This window comes from Erpetoichthys calabaricus, chromosome 1 (genome assembly GCF_900747795.2).
Source record: "Erpetoichthys calabaricus chromosome 1, fErpCal1.3, whole genome shotgun sequence".
Taxonomy (NCBI): Eukaryota; Metazoa; Chordata; class Cladistia; order Polypteriformes; family Polypteridae; genus Erpetoichthys; species Erpetoichthys calabaricus.
In genome coordinates, this window is record NC_041394.2 from 330,014,055 (window position 1) to 330,036,486 (window position 22,432).

The 22,432-nt window shown below is 40.5% G+C and overlaps 1 pseudogene; it reads left to right on the forward strand.

Moving 5' to 3' along the window:
• The window catches only part of LOC114664440 (zinc finger protein 91-like), a 65,577-nt pseudogene that overhangs the window by 11,291 nt on the left and 31,854 nt on the right, over window positions 1–22,432 (forward strand).

Below are 22,432 nucleotides of genomic sequence, written 5' to 3' on the forward strand. Positions count from 1 at the left end.
AGTTCTGTATACATCCACTGCTTGTCTCATGTGGTCTGTTCAACATATAAGAACTCATTAAATGGGAACAGTTACAGTTTTCTGTCTTTTAATAGCAAAATCACTGTTTTGTTAATCATCTTTGAAAAAAATTGCATCTTGAAATGATACCTCTATTTTTGTATAACTTGCCAGAAAAGGGAAGAGCAGTGGTGACACTGTTTTAATATAGCACTGGGGGGTGCTATTTTAAATATATACTTGGGTTTGGGGAATCCAAGCGCCCAAGAATCAAGGAGGAAGTTAAGCAATGAGTTGGCAATGCTTGTCTTACTCCATGCCATATGCACATTTTCCTACTTCGCACAGAATTGGGCAGGGAGCAGCTTTCATAAAGCAGGTACATCAAAAGGAACTGCTGTGCAAGATGATGTCATATCAATACATGTACATTTTTGTATATTAAGGCCACAGTTTTCAAACTTTTTTGAACAAGTACCACTCCGCGAGGACCAGTAAACTGAAGTACCACTGTCAATAAATTGTTAATTTACGCCCATGTTGTTTTGAAGAAAAAGTCACTATCATCACTATAATGACTATAATTATGACGTTAAAGTGCCTAATAAAAGCCGGCTTGAAGTCTTCCATGCATTTGCAGTAGTATACTTATACTATGTATGATTATATGCAACATATTGGCATTCTAGCAACATCAATTCATGGAAAATAAAGGACCATATGAGTACCACTTGGCATGACTTGAAGTACCACCAGTGGTACGCTTACCACAGTTTGAAAAATGCGGTATTAAGGGAGAACCTACAATTTTTTTTTAAACACACAGTAACATAATAGTTACTCACTCTTTGTGAGGGTTTGCTTCCCAAGCCTCCTGTGAAAAAGTGGAATCCACAAATATCAAACAAGCCACCACCACCCACATGCACAAAATCCTCTCCATATAATTAAACCAACATACTGTATGGTATATCAGCTGCAGCAAAATGGCTTCACATCATCCTTCACCCCTTTGGCACACTTTATAAAAGTCAGTTTTGAGAAAAAGAAAATTCTCAACAATTCAAAAATCTTGATTAGCACTGCCATTTATGCTATAGACATCAGTGTTCAAATCCTCCACTAGATCATTGTGTGGGGTTTGCACATTCCCATTGTGTCTGCGGGGATTTGGATAAGCTGATCATTTTGATAGGTTTTAATGTGGTCAAATAGTATCTGATCACACATTCGAGATACTGTCTTTGCTGATAGTGTTGCACCAGTGGAAATACTTTTTTGTGATTTTATTGTTATTACTGAAGCAATTCATACTAATTCATGCCATATTTACAAACCACAGACACAAAGGAATGCCCTGCATTTATCATATTCGGAAATTACGTTTCTCTTAAAGGAATACTCCTGTAACTACTTTACCCCGTGTAGTTTGTAGTGATGGCTGAGAAAAAGATCTTTAGTCTTCAAGCAGGATGAGAGGAAAAGATTTATAATATAATAGACCCTAATGGTGACCTGTGTTACACAACGGCAACAAAAAAACCTGGGCTGAAGGTTTCCTGAAACTTCTGTTCTTTCCATGTGCTTCTCAATCTTCTCCTTAATAATTCCTTCTATTAATTTACCTGTGAACCACATTAAGATTATGAAGATTATGACCTATAGTTCCTTGGATCTGCCTGATTTATCATTTTAATTGTATATAATGAAATAATAATTGCTATTTTCCAGTCTTTAGGAACTTCCCCAGTGTGCAGTGACTTCCTAAAAATATATGTTGAGGGTTTATATATAAAACTGCTCAAAGAAATTGAAGGAACCCTTTTTAATGAGACTGCAGCATCAAGTCAATGACACCTCTGGGCTATTGATCTGGTCAATTAGGTAGCAGAGGGGCTTGTTCATCAGTTTCAGCTGCTTTGGTGCATTAGAGGGGCAACAATGAGACGACCCCCAAAACAGGAATGAATGGTTTAACAGGTGGAGGTCACTGACATTTTTCCCTCCTCATCTGTTTTGTCACTTGTTTTGCATTTGGCTACAGTCAGTGTCACTACTGGTAGCATGAGGCGATACCTGGACACTACAGTTGCCCAGGTAGTCCAACTTCTCCAGGATGGCAGGCACATCAATACATGCCATTGCCAGAAGGTTTGCTGTGTCTCCCAGCACAGTCTCAAGGGCATGGAGGAGATTCCAGGAGACAGGCAGTTACTCTTGGAGAGCTGGACAAGACCAGGGAAGGTCCTTAACCCATCAGCAGGACTGACCACTATCTGCTCCTTTGCGCAAGGATGAACAGGATGAGCACTGCCAGAGCCTACAAAATGACCTCCAGCAGGCTGGCCATTGATATGAATGTCTCTGACCAAACAATCAAACAGACTTCATGCGGGTGGCCTGACGCTCCAACGTCCTCTAGTGGGCCCTGTGTTCACAGCTCGCCTGGCACTGTGGAGCTCGATTGGCATTTGCCATAGAATACCAGAATTGGCAGGTCCAACACTGGCACCCTGTGCTTTTCACAGATGAGAACAGGTTCACCCTAAGGGTATGGAGAAGCCGTGGAGAATGTTATGCTGCCTGTAACATCATTCAGCATGACCAGTTTGGTGATGGGTCAGTGATGGTCTGGGGAGGCATATCCATGGAAGGATGCACAGACCTCTGCCGGCTAGACAACGGCACCTTGACTGCCATTAGGTATCGGGATGAAATTCTTGGATCCATTGTCAGACCCTATGCTGGTGCAGTGGGTCCTGGGTTCCTCCTGGTGCATGACAATGCCCGGCCTCATGTGGCGAGAGCATGCAGGCAGTTTCTGGAGGATGAAGGAATTGATACCATTGACTGGCCCCTGCACTCACTCACCTGACCTCAATCCAATAGAACACCTCAGGGTGTCGCATTATGTTTCGGTCCATCCAACGCCACCAGGTTGCACCTCAGACTGTCCAGGAGCTCAGTGACGCCCTGGTCCAGATCTGGGAGGAGATCCCCCAGGACACCATCTGTTGTCTCATTAGGAGCATGTCAAAACCCAAACCCATACCACCCCCCATCGCTACAATATTGTCAGGCATGCATTCAAGCATGTGGGGGCCATACAAACTACTGAGTATGACTTGGAGTTGCTGCAATTAAATTTTGACAAAATGGACTCGCCTGCCGCATCATTTTTTCACTTTGATTTTCGTAGGTCTTTGAATTCAGCCCTCTGTAGGTTGATCATTTTCATTTCCATCAAATGATGTGACATGCTTTCATTCCTAACACATTACCGTATCAGTCCATATCAGTAGAAATATCCAGCAGGACTTTTTTTCCCATTGAGATCTGATGTGTTTTCAAAAAGTGTTCCTTTAATTTTTTTAGCAGTTTATATACTGTATATACTCACTAACCTCCATAAGCACTCTTGGATAAATATTATCTGGTTCTGGTGATTTGTTAGCCTATTTAATCTGAGCAGCATGTCTCCCTGTACAAATTCTAACTCACTCAGTACCTCCTTAGTAGTCCCATTTACCACTGGGAGGTTATCTACTTCCTCACTTGTGAAGACCTCAGAAAAATGTGAGTTTAGAGCATCTGCTATTTCACTGTCTCAATTTTTTAATTCTCCCTTACTATTCCAAATACACTTGACATCCTTCTTAACTGTTGTTTTTCTACTAAAATACTGAAAGAATCTCCTTAGGTCATCTTTCACTTTTCTGCAGTATTCCTCTCTAACTGCCTAGTAGCTTCCCTGTTATCCTTCTTAATGGTTGCTCTCATGTTCTCACACGCCCTACTCTTTGTGCTGGAGTTAATTGTCTTATACACCTTATTTGTCTGTATTTTTCCTTTGCAGCTTCTATTTCATCTCCAGATTAACCCACTGCTGAGGTATTTTTATTTTTTATTTCCTACTAAATCCTAATTTTGGGATGTACCTGTCCTGCATTACATTTAAAACATTTTTAAACTTGTTCCACTGCTCCTTGACTGTCTCCACACTTAACAGCTTTTCCCAATTTATCTCTTTTAGACTTGACTAAAAAATAATAACTCTTTACATTTATAGAGCATTTTTTTCATTACTCAAAGCACTTCCACACATGTCGGACCGGGGACACAAACCCATGATCTCCTTACTGCAAAGCAGTGGTGCTACCACTGTGCCACCAGTTAAACTTAACAGTTTTAGACTTGATATCTTTGCCCTGCCAATAAACTAAGAGATATATTCTGGTCACTTGACCCAAGTGGTTTAATCACCTCTACACCCTCGATTCTGTTCTGATTATTACAAAATGCTAAATCCAGACAGGCTTCACCCTGCATTAGTGTTTTAACATAGTATGTTAAAAAACAGTCACTGATTATGTTTAAAAACTCCTGCTCTTGTACTCAGCTATTTGTAAGGTTAGCTTAGTTAATATGTGGGTAATTATAATCTCCCATGATTATAATATCCCTCTGTAAACTTGCCTTTTTAATATTCTTCTTATATTATTGCCTTTTTAATATTCACTATCCACCGCACTGATCTGTCGGTATCCTCCGGGAAAAAGAGTGGTGGCGGGGTATGCTTACTCATCAACAACACATGGTGTACGGATGTGGAAGTCATTTCACAAAGCTGTTCACTGGACCTGGGGCCTCATGCATAACGCCGTGCGTAGAATTCGCACTATAACATGACGCAAGCACAAAAGCTGAAATGTGCTTACGCACAGAAAAATCCAGATGCAGGAATCTGTGCGTACGCAAACTTCCACATTCTTCCGCTACATAAATCCTGATCAGTGTGAAAAGTAATGCTCGTGCACGTGCCTGCTGTCCCGCCCCAACTCCTCCCAGAATAACGCCCTTTGAATATGCAAAGCAGTATAAATAGCCCTTAAGCTCAGTGTTCTGTGAAAAGACAATGGCAAAAGTATGAGGAAAAATAGAAGAATTTCAGCGAATACCAAGTGGAGGCAAAGAAAAACGTACTATTTGTTGGTTTAAACAGTGATATAAACTACAAAAGGAAGCTAATCATCTGACATAGCGTGTCAGAAAAACTCGAAAGCTCAAGTTCACAAAGTCGCACAGTACCCGAAATAAAAAGGAAGTTGTCACGTATCAAAGTCGCCGTGAAAAGGCGAGACGTAGCCATATGAAAGCTTATTAGGGTACAGAGAAAAAAAAGGCACACAGTGAGGAAAAAGCACAAAATGTCAACTTCAATCTCGAAATTTCCACTTTAATTACATAGTTTATTTTGTCATTAAAGAAGAACATCATAAATTTGATCTTAAAATCATTTAATTAACCAGTTTCTCAAATCACATCGTAATTAAAGTAGCACGTTAAATGCTTTGTTTTGTATGTGCTCTGCTATGTGCTCTATGTGTGTGAATCACTACGTGCTTCTTAAACCGGCTTTCTCTTCCTCCGACAGGTCACAGAATCCATTACATTCATGATACTACAGCTCTCTGAATAATTAAAATATTGAGATGTATACGTGATATCATTTTCATGATGATTGGAGTTAAAGCACATTATTAAACATGGGAACACGGTGGCGCAGTGATTGTGTGCGACCTTCGATGAAATAATTTATTACAGCAGTACTCGGGGGCGGCTCAGGGCGGCCCTGGGCAGAGAAAGAATCGGTGTCCCCTTCGCCCACCAATGTCAATATGGTATCTTATGCATGGCGGATGGCCATGTCCGTTGCGGACACTGCATAGCCACCTCATGCTCATGACACAAGCATTTAACTTTTGCCGAAATTTGCTGCTGTGTTTTTAGCTGTGTCGTTTTTTTCTTTTTCTGTTTTATATTCAATATATATTGGCGTGGCGGCCCCTGGGATTTGGCGGCCCTGTGCAGGTGCACAGTTTGCACATGCCTAAGGCTGCGCCTGCAGTACTGTCTCTTTCAAACGTACTAACCTCCAATTCCTGTCTTTCCTTTTCTTTCTCCAAGTAACCGATCGCCACAAAATCAGCTCTGTAATAGACGTTAAGCCATCTGTAAGCTTATAACGCTGATTCTTCAAAACTTTTAAGGAACATTGAAATATCTTTGTAGTACATGTTTAATTATTCTATCGTTCACGCCTGTCCCAGTGAAGCATACAGTGCTTTTATCTGCATAATATAATAAACATATTTTGCTGCATTTTATCTTAAAAATTATATCGTCATCATATGTAAATATGCGATTTATAAAGTGGCTCAGATTGTGCAATATTATAACTGTAGTGCAAGTTTACAGTGAGGTGATTATACTTACAAGTACAAACAGTTCTACAAAGAGCAGTTGATAATAATAATAATAATTCATTACATTTATATAGCGCTTTTCTCAGTACTCAAAGCACTATCCACACAGGGAGGAACCAGGAAGCGAACCCACAATTGATGGACTGATTGAGTGCATTTAGAGTTCTTGGGATGAAACTGATGATTTGATTTCTGAACCGCGAGGTCCGTACAGGACAGGTTTGAAGCGTTTGCCATGTGAGAAGCAGTTCAAATAGACAGCATGGCTGAGGCAGCGTGTGCTTGATGCTGTATACCGATAATTCTCTTTCCGATCAGCTGCTCCGAGTGGTGCAGTGAGAGTAATATGGAAAAAGATGATCTGCTGTGGCAACCCCTAACAGGAGCAGCTGAAAGAAGAAGAAGAAGGTGCAGTGAGAGTAACAACGCTAAAGCGGTTATGGTATTTGGAATAGTTTGACCATTCTGTGGACCATTATATTGTTACTAGTTAATTACAATCAGATGCATTAAACTAATAAACAATATGCGCTTAATTTCATTGTACAGTATTTATAAAGCCACGTCAGGGACGTGGATCTGAAAAAGAATGATAAACCACAGAGGAACAGTAGCACTGCTTTGACGCTGGGTGCCGCCAGTCTGCAAAACTGAGCGGAGAACTTGCGTACGACAGGGTATGAGGTACCGTGGAAATGTGCGTGGCTTTACGCCAAGTTTAGGCTGTTTACATCCCCCTGCAAGCAAACACCAGCACAGCACTTAAGGAACTGTATGGCCTCATTACGGACTGTGAAAACACACACCCCGAAGGTCTGGTTATCATCGCCGGGGACTTCAACAAAGCAAGCTTCAGGTCTGTTTACCCCAAATACTACCAACACGTCTCCTGTCCCACAAGGGGCGCTAATACATTGGACCACTGCTACACCGCACACAAAAACGCGTATTGCTCGCTCCCGCGGCCGAACCTCGGGCAGTCAGACCACCGCTCTGTGCTGCTCCTCCCTGTTTACAAGCAGCAATTGAAGCGCTCAGAGCCAGTCTTGCGAGAGGTGCACTGTTGGACCCCGGAAGCGGAGGAGAAACTTAGGGACTGCTTTGAATCAGTGGATTGAATGTTTTCAAAGAGTCCTCTGAGAATCTGGATGAGTATGCCGCAGTTTTTACAGGCTTCATCGGGAAATGTGTGGATGACTGCGGACCCACAAAGTCTGTACGGGTATTTCCCAACCAGAAGCCCTGGATGTGTGCTGAAGTACGCCGGCGGATCTGTGAGAGTTTCACTCTGGAGATACACAGGCATACAAAAAGCAGGTATGATCTCCGAAAAGCAAAGCACCAGTACTCCCACAAACTGGACTCTCAGTTTAACAGCACAGCAGACGGTCGTTGGATATAGCAGGCTATTCAGATGACCACAGACCACAAACCCTGGACACACGCGGCCACAGCTACCGCCGCTTCACTCCCAGATGTTTTTTGCTCGCTTAGAGCTCGCTAATACGGACAGGCCTGTGCGACCCCTGCAGCGCCGCAAGACTCCATACTGAGGCTCTGCGAGTATGACGTGAGGAGTCTCAGGTCGCGTTTTAAAAACATGTTGCAACCAGATATTTTTAACACATCTGAGAGTTTCATCTGTCCCCACCTGCTTCAAGCACACAGCCATCATCCCTGCCCCAAATAAAAATAAAGTAGACTGCCCTAATGATTACCGCCCAGTAGCACCTCCCATAGCCATGAAGTGCTTTGAGAGGCTGGTGCTAGAACACATCTAGGACATCATCCCTGACGGTCTGGACCCCCTGCAGTTTGCCTACCATTGCAAAACTAAGGAGATGATTGTGGATTTCCGCAAACAGGCAACAGAGCACAGCCTCATCTACATCAGAGGTGATGCTGTGGAGTAGGTCAGCAGCTTTAGGTTCCTCAGAGTCACCCTCACTGATGACCTTAAATGGTCAAGTTACACTGCGCCAGTAGTCAAGAAAGCCCAACAACGCCTCTACTTCCTCAGGAGACTGAGTAAGGCCCGGATGTCCCCCACAACCCTGTGCAGATTCTACAGGTGTACTATGGAATCCATCCTGCAAGGACGCATCACATCCTGGTACAGCAACTGTTCAGTTAAGGACTGCAGAGCAGTGCAGTGTGTGGTGAATACAGCACAGCAGATCACGGGCACACAGCTCCCTGCGATCCATGACATCCATACTACATGATGTCTCAGGAAAGTGAGCCGTATCAGGCGGGACCCCAGCCACCCTGCACTGTCACTTTTCACCCTCCTCCCATCTGGGAAGTGACTAAAGTCCATTCTGACACACACCTCCAGGTTTAGGAACAGTTTCTACCCAACTGCAATCAGACTCATGAACAATCAGTAACCTTGTGTCACCTTGTGACGATGCAGGTTCTGCTCCATGCTCCCATCTGCTATTAGGGAGCCCTTGAACCCTACACCGTTGATAGTTATAACCGAGATGAGCTAAGCAGTGAGGCAACATAGCAAAGGAGGATGGTGCAAAGTGCAAAAGTGCTTTTATTTAAAATCCAACGATCAAAACAAAAGTGTTCAAATAAAGTGCAGTGTCCAAAGTTCAATAAATAAATCCATAAAACAAAACGTGGAGGTAAAACAATAGAAAGACAATCCTTTAAAAATTGAGGTTAAAACAATGCTGGAAGCAGTCCTTTAAAACAATTATAAGCCCGGTGCTTCTTTTACATTAGCGTCTCACCTGCTTCTCCCATTTGGGCCCTGCAGCAGGTGAGACGCTCTCTCTGCAGCTGACCTTCTTTCTCTCAATCACACAGGTCTGGAGGCCTCCCGATCCTAGCTTCGTTTGTGCTCTCATCCCAGAATGGGACTTACCTTCTCTCCAATGGCCAGGACTCCCACGCTGGAGATTATATGCCTAAGTCTCCCGACTCCCGCTGTCTCTTCCATGGTGAGTCACCTTCCTCACTTGTCACTCCCGCTCTTCTCCAAATGCTCAGCGGGAGCGACTACAATCAACTCCCCTAGGTGTTAGATAAACACCTCGCTAGGGCCCACAGTCCAGCTGCACTCTCGCTCATTCGCCTTTGCGCTCTCTCTCTCACCGGCTTTCTCCTGCTCCGTGCACTCCAGCAACCTCTGTCTGTCTTTCTTTCCTTTCCTCATTTTCTTTTCTCCATCCCTTCTAGCCAGCTCGCACTTCTATTTATGTCAAGAGGGCATAGCAGCTGCAGCACATTAGCAGTCTCAGGAACAATCACGGATGTGGGCAGTCTCTCACCTGTGCACTTAGGTGAGAAATGCCCACACCGCAGATCACCCTGAGACCCGCTTTAGCCACAACTACTATGCCCCCTCGCCAAGCCGCAAGCGCGGTGATTATTTTAAAAACTGGCCTTTGCTGAGAGAGCTGTGGACCCGCTATACCACACACCTCTACTGCTACCTGCACATATACGTCTGCCACTGTCTCCATTTATTCCTAGGATTCTGGTTTTATTTATTTACTTATTTATATTCATTTATTTATTGTGTGTTTTTTTTTTGTCTATGTTCACTGTCTGCAGGGGCACATGCAAGCAAGCATTTCATTGTACATGGTACTTGTACACATGACAATAAAGAATTGAAATTGAAATATTTTTAAAAAGATGCACATTAAAATTACTGCCTGCATTTTTTGGGTAGGGGTCTATAACACACTCCCAAAATAAGGTATCTATCTCTAATGCTTTTCAGCCAGATCCAGATGCCCACACTAAGACGTGGCTCATCATCCAACTGAAGAAGACTTATGTTTATATTCTGTTTTCCATAGATGCCAGCCCAATGTGTAACAATCTATGGAATACTCATCCCCATGTTTGTTATTTAGCCAGGGCTCTGCAGCCATCTCACATGCACTTCAGAACAGGTAATTCAACTGAAGCTGGTCAGTACTTGGATGGGAGACCAACCAGGACAAGCTTGGGTTACTGCCGGAAGAGGTGTTGGTGAAGCCAGTAGGGGGTGCTTACCCTGGAGTCTGTGTGTGGATCCCAGTGCAGTGATGGTGGACACTATGCTGTGAAAGTGGTGTTGTCCTTCCGATGAGATGTGAAATTGAGGTTCTGATTCTTTGTGGTCATTAAAAATCCCTGGGCATTGTTTGTATAGACTAGGGAGTATCCTGATGTCCTGGCTAAATTTCCCACCACAGCCTAGTCATTCTGGCCTCCCTAATAATCTCCAGTCTCTAATTGGCTAACTATCTCTCACCACCTACCAGCTAATATGTGGTGAACATTCTGACACAAAATGGCTGACTTCACATCATCCAGGTGGATGCTACACATTAGTGGTGCTTGAAGTGGATCCCCAATCAAAGTGTAAAGCACTTCGAGCAGTGAGAAAAGTGCTACATAAATATAAAAAATTATTGTTAATCAATATTGTAATTATGCTCAGCTGCATACAAGTCCAAGAGACTTGTTTTAATTTTGATGCTTCTAGTGTTTAAGCAAGTGATTTTATAATGTGTTACTTATTTTACTTTTTCGCTTTAACTTTGGGCTAGAAATTAGGTTACTATGCATATTTTTTGTTACACTACTGCTTCTCCCTACAATCTGAGAGCATTCTATTATCACACAGACATATAGTTAAACATTAAGAACATTCAATTAACTTATGATGCTTATAGGGGGAAGACAGAATCTCCCATCAGAATCATTGTGAAAGCTGCATTCTATTCAAATTCAAACAAAGCAAAACATTATGTGAATTTACCATTGTCTTAAGAGATACGGCTCTTACATCTGTTTTTATTATTATTATTATTATTATTATTATTATTATTATTATTATTATTACTAGTAGTAGTAGTTTTTAATAGCACTTTGAAAACGGACACTTTTAGTACAGTCTATTGATAATGCTAAGATAGGGTGCTGCCAGAACAATGGGTATTGGAGACGGTTGAAAAGCATCACAAGAAGAATCTAGCCTTAGGACCTTTATCCTTGTTTCTTTGACCTTGATTTCTCTTTAACATTTTCTGATTAATGTTTCTAATGCAGCGAATCTTAAATCAGGGTCCCCTGTCCCTATTAGAGGAGTGTATGCAGATTATAATCAACCCCAGCTCAATGCTGACGCAATTAGTGGTTAAGCTATACAACCTGGAAAAGTGCCTGTATCAACTGTTGTGTCTGAGTGGAGAACAGGTACGTAGTGGTTAGTGATGCTAACGCAGCCACCTAAAATTCAGTAACATTTCCCATTAGGAGAGTGTCAGCAGATGACAGCACACCCTGGTTCAATGCTATCACAATCCGTCACTTTTTTTGAGATGGCCTATGTGGAGGACGGACATTTTGGGGTTAGCATTGCCAATACAGCAATGTGTTTAATAAATGAGCGCCCCTTTTATTCGTGGAGCGTCCTTAGATTACAACTCTGATTTTTCTGTTTTGACACTCCTTAGATTTTCAGTAATTGAAATCACTGTTCTTTCCGAATTCTGCACATATACAAAATAGACATGGTTAGGCTATTGTGAAACACCTCAGATACCTTTCATGTTTGAGTGTTGTACACGCTTAACAAATGTAAAATTCAGTAATTATTTCTTTTCTGAAAGTGGCTTTTCCGTATTGCAGGCTTCAGGGGACTTTTATGTTAATACATTACGTGGCTCTCACGACCGGAAGTACCGTTTTGCCGTTGCTACTATTCGCACGTTACATCTGAACACAGTGAACCGGCAAATCCAGTCGTTGGCTACTGGTGTTGTACTGTCCGAAGAAGCAACCCTCGAAATAGAAACGGTAAGTAATGTCTGAAAGCAAGAGTGGGAAATACATGTGATCGGCGAAGTTCAGCTACAGTAAAGAAGGCTGTAACAACGGAGCTCACATGAAGGGCCGTCCTATTGCGTGTTGTGTGCCGCGGGCTCCGCTCAGCCTGGCGCTCGGTGGTCTCCCGGTGGGTGTTCAAGTGGGCAGCGATGACGTATGGCAAGGGCTGCTTTTAGGAATCTCGTTTTATACTAGTGCAGTCCGGCGCTGAGCCCGCCCCTTTGTATTTTATTGTAGTTTTGTCTCTGCTAAGTCTATTATTAAATTGTCAAGACTCACAGTCACCGCTCGTTTAGTCGTTTGCACCAATGAATCTGTGATCGTTCATTTTTAAATCGACAGTAAAATAGGAAGTCCCACAGTTTAGTGATGATCACAATTGGAAGCGCGAAGGTTGGAAAAATAATGCAATCGGTATTAGTTTTAGCGTGATTTTAAACAAACAATTGTATGTCGGGTGTTAGTAATAATGATAACAAAGACAATAATATATAATAGCATTTTATTTTTTGGAAATTGAGTAGGGAATGGTGGTGATAATGATAGTAATAATAATAAAAATAATAATAATAAGTCAATTTTCTTTTGTGTGCATTAATGGAAAACTAACATTTAAAAGTTTTTTTCGTTTGTGCAAATTATTTAAAGGAGGGTGATAATAATGACATTATTTTTTTTAATAATAATAAACATAATAATAGTAATAATATTAATGATATAATGATGATGATAATGGTAATATAATATTAGTTATTTTGTACACTGATGATTTTGAAACAAATGGTTAATTCTGTTCTCTATTATTATTATTATTGTCATCATCTTTTTTACATATTGATGATTTTTAAACTAAATATTAAATATGCATTTTTCTTTTATGCAAATCGTTTTTACATTGACAAGGATAATAATTATAATGATGCCGTATTAGCTATTTTATTTGATGCTGATTTGATGTTGATGATAATGCAGTATTAGCTGCCTTCTTCTGTGCACTTTGATGAAAGTAAAAAGAAGTAATATTTCTTAGCTTTTTAATTTTAGGCAGATCCTTTACTCTGTACAGGGTACAGGCCTCTTTTCTTTATTTTTTAAAGGAGTCCTGCAGCCTGTGCAGATGACTGGCACTTACATTTGCATTTTTTTTTAAATTTCTTGCTTAATGTAAAGTTAACCTGAACCTTTTTATTGCTGTTTACTCACTATGTGCACACAGCTGGCACCCTTTTTTGTTTCCAGTCTATCTGTGCAGATGCTTGGGAGTATTTTCTTTTATTAAAAAGTCAGGAATGCCTTGGAGATAGTAATATGTTTCATTATAATTATTATTTGACAATGTCTCATGTTTTCTGACTCTTTGTCAGACTCTTCTAAGGGTTGTTTTGCTACTCACCACTGTGTTTTGTGGCTAACTGCCCATTCCTTCTTCCCTTGTACAGACCCGCAGCATGGCTGGCTAGCTAGTTGGGTTCCCTGCCACCAGTAGAGCCTCTTTCCTTGATCTACTAGTAAACTTCTTGACTGACAGATTTTGAAGTAAATAATTTTTTCCCTCTGAATCAGAACAAAAGATGTTTGCTTGTTGTCATATAGACAGATATATAGATACCCCCAAATAATAATAATTTGCATGTAAAATGCCACCCTAAGTAACAGTTTGTGTCTTTCTTTGGAGCCAGCTCACTGTTGTTAAACTTGAGCCAGTGCTCTCCTGCTGGTCATTACCTCACTATATCCTCCAACTTGGTGTTGAAGAACTTCTAAAAGTGTTCGTTTCATTCATTACTTTACTGAATTGCTAATGTTGTACTGTTGTGAAGTGCGTACTGTTATAAATATTGAATATTATTGTATGTGTTAGGTGTTTGCATGCTTTGGTAAAGGAGAACACAAGTAAGAGATCCATTGTACATATAGCACTGGCAAATAAAGTAACCAAACTAAATGACTGCCATCCTGGTCTAAATTTTCTCATTCAGCGTGCTGAGATGGTACAACTGCAGGGTGACAAAGTCAGATTCATGTAGCCATCCTTTGTCAAAAGTTGTTTCCAAGTGCAGAGTAAAAGCACATTTTGGCACCCTTAGACACAAAGCAGGTGCCAACCCTGCATGCGGCACCAGTCCACCACACCTCCATGCCAAATACAATGTTACCAATTAACCTAATACACAGATTCTTACAATGTAAAAAAGAAAACACGCACAAATTGTGGATATAAAAATTCTCTGTAGACACAGTAACGCTTATAAAATGGTGATTAAACAAACAAAAGAGCATTTTTGCGGTGTTTTTACAGCCTCTTCCTGGATGAGCCAGGAGTGAAGCAGCTCATTGAAACTGGAAAAAAGAACATGCTGGTGTCATCAAGCACATGACTGCTAGTGACCGCTGTGGAGGGACAGATTAAATTGCACAGCTTGCAATCAAGTGATGAGAATTCCACAAAAGTTATAGGTATGTATTCAGTTTTAATCTTTAATCTAAAGTTTTAAGTTTAGTTGCAGGTGTGTTAACATATAGCCAAAGTGGTAGCGCAGAGTTGTCATTCCTGCCTCACAATCCCAACTGCATTGTATTAGTGAGCGCATTTAACTGAGTATTATTACCTGTTTTAACAAAGAATGCCAAAAATGCATCAGTGATACTTCTCAACTAAATAAATACATCGAGTCCTTTGTGAAGTAAATAACATCCATACCCCTTATCCATTCCCATTTTCCATCTCTAATTTGAGCCCCTAGATGAACACTGGCCGCTGTGTCGTCAGATCACACTGTCTCAAAATATCTTTGTCAAATAACTGCATTAATTAAACTGACACTTTAGTAGCATGTTTCTGTTACTGGACTGCACACAAAACACTTTTCTTTTTCTCTTTGGCTGTGCGATTGAGCCCTGAACAGAATGGTGCACACATCCACTGTATTTGCTTCTCGCCGTACACCTAGTGGTGCTTTGATAACCACTGACTCCCGGTCACCCTAAACTGAGGAAACTCAAATTACCCCTCAGCACAGGCAGGATTAAATATATATGAATACAACATATGTTCAGTTCCTTTGAGATGAATACACACTATGCACATGCTTAAGCCTTTCCTCAGCAGCTGTTCATGTGTTTGCATGTTATTACACCAACAACAGCAAGCATTTTTTTTTTGTGAAATAATGCCATGGTTATCTTTTTTTCCTTTACACATAGTGTGGAAGAAATAAATTGGAAATATATTAAAGAAAGAAATCTTGTCCTAAACTAGGACCTCTTTGAGTCAGAAACCAGGCAGGAGGAAACTTGTTCATTGCATCTTTCCTTTTCTCTTCAGCACATGCTTGAAGAGGGAGCATCCGGTTAAAGCAGACTACTAAGAGAGAGTGCCCTGAGCAGAAGTGGTCAGAGAATAAGGGCAGAGGTCTATATTCATAAACAACTGAGTTTACATAACAGTGCTGAAATTACCTGAAATGTATTCTGATTGGTTTGTTGGCTTACACACTTATCATCTGATTATTTCATTAGCTTACATACCCAAATAACATATCTAGATAAAGGTCTCATTCTACTATATTCTTGTTGTTCTCAATAAAAATTTATATGGATGTGACAAGTATTAAGTGCTACGAGATAAAGGACATCAGCCAATTTTTTGATCTACCTCTTAGAACATCCTGTGTATGACATCAACCATCTTCTAGTAGAGGGGTGGGCAATGTCAGTCCTGGAGGGCCGCTGTGGCTGCAGGTTTTTGTTTCTTAATGAGAAGTTCATTACTGCTGATGAAGCCCTTATTGCTTAAGTGACATTATGATGCTTCATTTTAGTGGTCTTGCTTGTTAAGGTTTCCCACCCCTAATTGCTTATTTCAATCTTAAACAGCTGCTTTCAGTGTTTTAATGGCTCCTTATTAGCAATAAGATGCAAATGACAAAGGAGCCAGCAGTTATCCGTCTAACTTGCTGTGTGGATTCATCATGCACTATTTTGTTCAATAAAACACTTACAAGAAAAATATGATAGACTGAATATTATCCATTTTTAGGCTTCCAATCATTTTGATGATTTTCTTGGAAAGGAAATAAAATTTACCATATAAGAACCTTACATTGCAGACTAATAAGCCATAAAATTAATTAAGGTCTGAGATTGGCAAAGATTGGTTTCTAGTTAAGCAATTGGGTTGGAAAGAAAACCTGCAGCCACTGTGGCCCTTCAGGACCGACACTGCCCGCCCCATTCTAGAACATTCTTGTCTTTTTTACTTAACCACTTCAACAATCTCTTCATGCTATTTCTAAGGCAAATGCTATATTTCATTTTAATGGACATTGCATACAAAACACTTTATTTGTAAAAAACTATATTATAATACAGTTTATTTTTGTTTAGCCCAAAATGACACAAGAAGTGCCGCAATGGCCTTTAACAGGCTTGACAGCCCCCCAGCCTTGACTCTCTAAGAAAACAAGGAAAAACTCCTAAAAAAAACCCTTGTAGGGAGAAAATGGAAGAAACCTTGGGAAAGGCAGTTCAAAGAGAGACCCCTTTCCAGGTAGGTTGGGCGTGCAGTGCGTGTCAAAAAAAGGGGATCAATGCAATAAAATACACAGAGCAGAACACAAGTAATCCTCAATACAATATAATAGAAATGCAATAGAAATATTACAAGAACAGAGCAGAATTCAACAGTAGATGATATCACATAATATGATTTGGATTTGTTCAGAGTCCTGGAGACCATCAAGCTGCCTCCCCCTATTAGCCTTTTCACAGCCAAGTGAGTGCTGGGCCAGCCAATCCCATGAAAGGACCCCTCTACCCCACAACTCCTGCAATCCTCCATCAGGGATGACTTTACCTTAGGCAGGCCAAACAACTTGACAGGTGGGCAGTGGCACCAAGTGCCACATTTGAGTACCAAGAAGAGAAACAAATAAGTAAAGGTTAGGAACAAATTGTTATTAACCCTTCAATAACTATATTGCCCCTTGATGTTGCCTTTATTCTCTCACAATAGCACTACTTACATGCTTAGACACCTGTGTGTAATTCTCAAATTTTTCGGGATGCTGCCAGTTTCATAGAAAGTCCAGAACTGTCCTCTCAACTTACTTTGCTGCCGAACTGGGTGATCACAATGCTGACGACACCTGCTCTTCAGTACTGTGATTGCCAAGATTAAAAAGCACTAAAAGTCATAGAAGACATTCTGGGAACACAACAATCACTTTGCAATACGACAGCACCCTACAACCTACAAAATGGAAATGATGTCAGCCATATTTTTGCTATGAAATGCTTCTTTGAAAATGCTGGGAAGATGTTTAAAAAATGCCAAAAAAGTTTCAAAATGACATAAAATAAAACTTGTAAAACTGGAAATTTACAACACTCAAGTATGAATGGGCACTAAAAAATAAAAGGTTAAAAAGTGATAAATTAGTGAGGTTTGCGATGAACTATGAAGAATATGTGATGAGCAGGCAGATTCCCTAGAGACAGTGTTTCTCAGCCTTTAAGTATTTGCGAGCCGAGTTTTCATAACAGTTTTAATCGTGCCCCCCTAACATTTTTTTGAAAGGAGCCCACTAATACCAATTTGTTCTTTTTTAATTAATGATATATCATAGATGCATAATTTATTATACCTACTTAACTTTTATCGACATTTATCTAACTCTATATTTATTTTTCTAGTATCAGAATGTTGTTTAAGTTAATTTGTTTTGGTTTCAATAGATGTATTTTTCATATTTTCGATTCATCTTTGCGCCCCCCCTTTTTGTTACTTCACGCCCCCCTAGGGGGGCCCACACCACAGTTTGAGAACCACTGTGATAGGTGATGTTAAAGTGAAAGCTTTACACATTGCATGATTCTTTTTTTTTTCTTCATCCAGTGAGGGTTCTGAAGCTATGAAGTTCCCATTGTGAGACAAACGTAGAAGACACAGCTTTTCATACGCAGTGTTTAAAAGCCTTTGAAACAAACTGGCAAATGGTTGGGTTAAACAGTGTCTGAGCCGTGTCGATTACAAGTAGAAATGCTACACGTCAACTGAGCAGCTCTCATGTGGGGCCAAATCTGAAATAAAGTGTGTAGCTTTGATCTCCATGATGTATAAAGCATTTAAAACACTGAGGAAAGTACAGGCAAGAGGAGCTGCGCTCATCCGAGGCAAGCAGGTAATAAGATGTGAGGAAAACTTGACGAAGATGACTGAAATGTGTTCAGTGGTTTTTGCTCCATTATTGATTCTATTGTCCTCTGTTCTGTCCACAGAGAAAAACCTGCATCTCCATTAATGTACAAAAATAGTACAGAATTGTCTGTCAGTTCTGAGATGCACTGGAAATATGAACAAGTGACCTCCAAAGAGAAGAGTAATGACAAGTGATGTGTCGGGTGGTGTCACGGCCTGTAGTGCCACTGCAGATGTTGCTTTGCTGTGTAATTTGTTTCTCAGTGTTACTGCAGTGTGGACTTTCAGATTTAAGCAGACAAAGAAAAACCGCAGCAGCACTCAAAGGCTGACCAAGAAGCAGATCTAAAGATTGCAAATGATCAATTGTATTTGCCAATCAGAAGGAAGAACATAACGCATACAGTTAAGCGATTGGCTACTTTACTTTGCATAAAGCTGATTAACGGAGCACTGACAAGTTGGGTCATATCCATCCTCTGAGGAAGAGGTGGGATAGGGCACTAAGGGAATAGCAGCCTTCTGCTGCTTCTTGGAAATTTTCTTTCCATGTATACCATGGAGAGCAAAAAAGTTGTGGACATTAAGGAAGAAGACTGTGAATGGGAATCTGTGCAACATGAGATGAAGATTTCTGCCAATGAGGAAGAGCAGGGTTGTGAATGGGGACGAGTAACCATTAAAGAAGAGTCTAAACCGACATGTGATACCACTAATCTGCAAAAACGTGAAATTGTACACCATGTAAAGGCAAAAGACCTTAAATCAGAGTCTGTCTCTCAGCATGTGTATCCAGAGGAGGAAGTCAGCAGAACAGGCGTCACAAAAAGTGAACTTCACTCCCTCCAGAATCATTCTGTCCAGGTGAAGACCGAACCTTTCCATTATAAAATGAAGGTGACTGAGAATACATCACGCCATGAAGGTAAGAGCTGAAATAAAAATGGTGTGATAAACCTAAAGGGTCAGCTCTCTATATTTAATGGAACACAGGAATTATTGCTTGTTTTGATTTATGAATTCTGAACTGAACAGTTAAAGGGTGCTATAGACATTTAATCATATAGGCACAAGTTTTACCTGAATGAGTTTTAAAATAAATTTAAATATCACTCCCTAAAATGGCTTTATAGTTTTAAATAATGCAGACGGGCCTCAACTTATTGCAGGGCCACAGACATAAATGAGCACGTAAAAGCCAAAAATGTTTCTTTTCAACTGAATTGCAGTTTTCATCTAGAAACGTCCATTTATTACTTACGAGTGAAGCAGAGTAATTTTGACACAGATGAATATGAAATAGCTGCGGTGGGTTGGCACCCTGCCCAGGATTGTTTCCTGCCTTGTGCCCTGTGTTGGCTGGGATTGGCTCCAGCAGACCCCCGTGAACCTGTGTTTGGATTCAGCAGGTTGGAAAATGGATGGATGAATATGAAATAGACATCACTGACAGTGAGCTATAATACAGTATAGTATGTACTCTGTCGCCATTTTGAAAAAAATTCTGCCTTTGTGTGCATCTGTCAGTGACTGTAACCCTTGAGCTGCATAAATGAGCCCCAACTGCTCTGACTCTGTGGAAGTCAGAGAAAATTTTTAAATAAAGGGTCAGGAGATGAAGCAAAGTCAAAACTACTGTATGTGCAAGGGTCAAAACCAGAGAGAGAAAAAAGAGATCTTTCAAAAAACCAGAGCATGCTAAACAAAACATCAGAAGTGGATAGTCAGAAGCTGAGTCCAAAAAAAAAAACTAACATTAAGGGAAATGCGCAGAAAAATGGCACACCAAATGTTAAATTGATCCAAGCCTAGTTTAGAAAGCAACACCTTGGGTTAAACATTTATCCAATCAACACTGTTGATGTGACACACCGCAGGAATCCTGGGAAATCCCCCAGGCAATAGCAGACATGAGACTTGCAAAACGCTGGCGCTTGCAAGAATCCAATGTGACATCACAAACAGATGGTAAAAAATTGTAAGTCTTTCAAGTTAGCAAACATAAAAGTGCTAAAATCAGTTCCCTTAAGGTCAAAAACCCCAGGGTAGACACACAAAAGTACAAAAACACTTGGTGAAAGAAAGGAAGAATTAATAAAATACATCAATCATATCAATGTTTTTTTTTTTTTTTAACATTTAGAAAATGTTTTCAGGTTTTCAACCATTTTTTAACCCACAGGAAAAACAGCCTTTCACCAATAAAATCAAAATAACTTGACATTCTGAGCTGAAACAAACCCAAAAGTATTACGCTACTGTATAGTAGATGATTATCTGTTGTCAGTTCTTTCTCTCCGAACTTCTAAAATTTTTATGAATTTGTGCATTTATGTATTTCTGCAGATTTACAGGAAAGCAGGATCTTCTCTCCATTATCGTTTCTTGATGCTTCTTTTAACTGTAGACCAGGGCAAAATGAAAGTGTGAAAAAACTGACATTTGAAACAGGGATTTCATTAGCGGGATCGTTGCCATGTAGTTCTCTGCCTGTTGTGAAATTAACAAGAGTAGATGCAGTCAACACTCAGCAGATGATGCATTGTACAAATTCCGCAGCTGTGCATGTGTGTCAATTAAAGAGAAGAACTTCTAAACAAAAATCTAAAACCAAATCTAATTGGAGCCGTAAAGAACAGAAGCCATATGGCTGCCCTGAGTGTAGCAAATGGTTTTCTGACAAACGCAGTCTTCACTTCCACTCAAAAATTCACACTGGAGAGAAACCATATTGTTGCTCTGACTGTGGCAAACGATTTACCTTCAGTACCAGTCTTCAGACACACAAGAGAATTCACACTGGAGAAAAGCCATATGCTTGTTCTGAATGTGGAAAACAGTTCTCACAAATAGGTAATCTTCAGGCTCACAAAAGAATTCACACAGGAGAAAAGCCTTACAACTGTAGTGACTGTGGCAAACAATTCTCACGAGTAGGCCATCTTCAAACTCACAAAAGAATTCACACAGGAGAGAAGCCATATTCATGTTCCGAGTGTGGCAAAGGATTCTCTGCCAAACGAACTCTTCAGACCCACACAAGAATTCACACTGGAGAAAAGCCATATAGCTGTTCTGAATGTGGAAAGCAATTTGTCACCGATAGCAGTCTTCATACCCACAGAAGAACTCATACAGGAGAGAAGCCATATTGTTGTTCTGAATGTGGCAAAGGATTCACCTCCAATAGCGCTCTTCATAAACATACAAGAATTCACAGTGGAGAAAAGCCTTATTGCTGTTCTGACTGTGGTAAACGATTCTTGCGGTTAGGCAATCTTCATACTCACAGAAGAATTCATACCGGAGAGAAACCATATTGCTGCTCTGAATGTGGTAAAGGATTCTCTGATAAGCGCAGTCTTCTGTTCCACACAAGAATTCACACGGGAGAGAAACCATATTGTTGTTCAGAGTGTGGCAAACAATTCTCACGAATAGCTCATGTTCATACCCACAGAAGAATTCACACTGGAGAAAAGCCTTATTGCTGTTCTGACTGTGGCAAACAGTTCACCTTCAGCAGCAGTCTTCAGACACACACAAGAATTCACACTGGAGAAAAACCATATTGTTGTTCAGAATGTGGGAAACAATTCTCACAAATTAGCAGTCTTCAAATCCACAGAAGAATTCACACTGGAGAAAAGCCATATTGCTGTTCTCAGTGTGGCAAACGATTCTCCTGTAGTACTTCTCTTCAGACCCACAAAAGAATTCACACTGGAGAAAAGCCCTTTTGCTGCTCTGAATGTGGCAAGGGATTCTCTGACAAGGGAAGTCTTCAGACCCACACTAGAATTCACACTGGAGAGAAGCCATATTGTTGTACTGACTGTGGCAAACGATTCACCACCAATAGCAATCTTCACACACACAGAAGAACTCATGCTGGAAGTCATGCTGGTGTTGTTTAACAAAATACCCAGAAATGCAATGTGAGAAAAAGCAAATAAGGAACAAAACAACCAAAATTGTGCCAATTGCTGATAATCCACAGGATTAATTAAACAAATAAGTCTAGGCTCATCTTGATATTGTGAACATCTCGGACCCTGACACAGATAGGCAGACACCAAATGTCTCAAATCACACACGTTTATTTACAACCTCTTTTCCGTGCAGT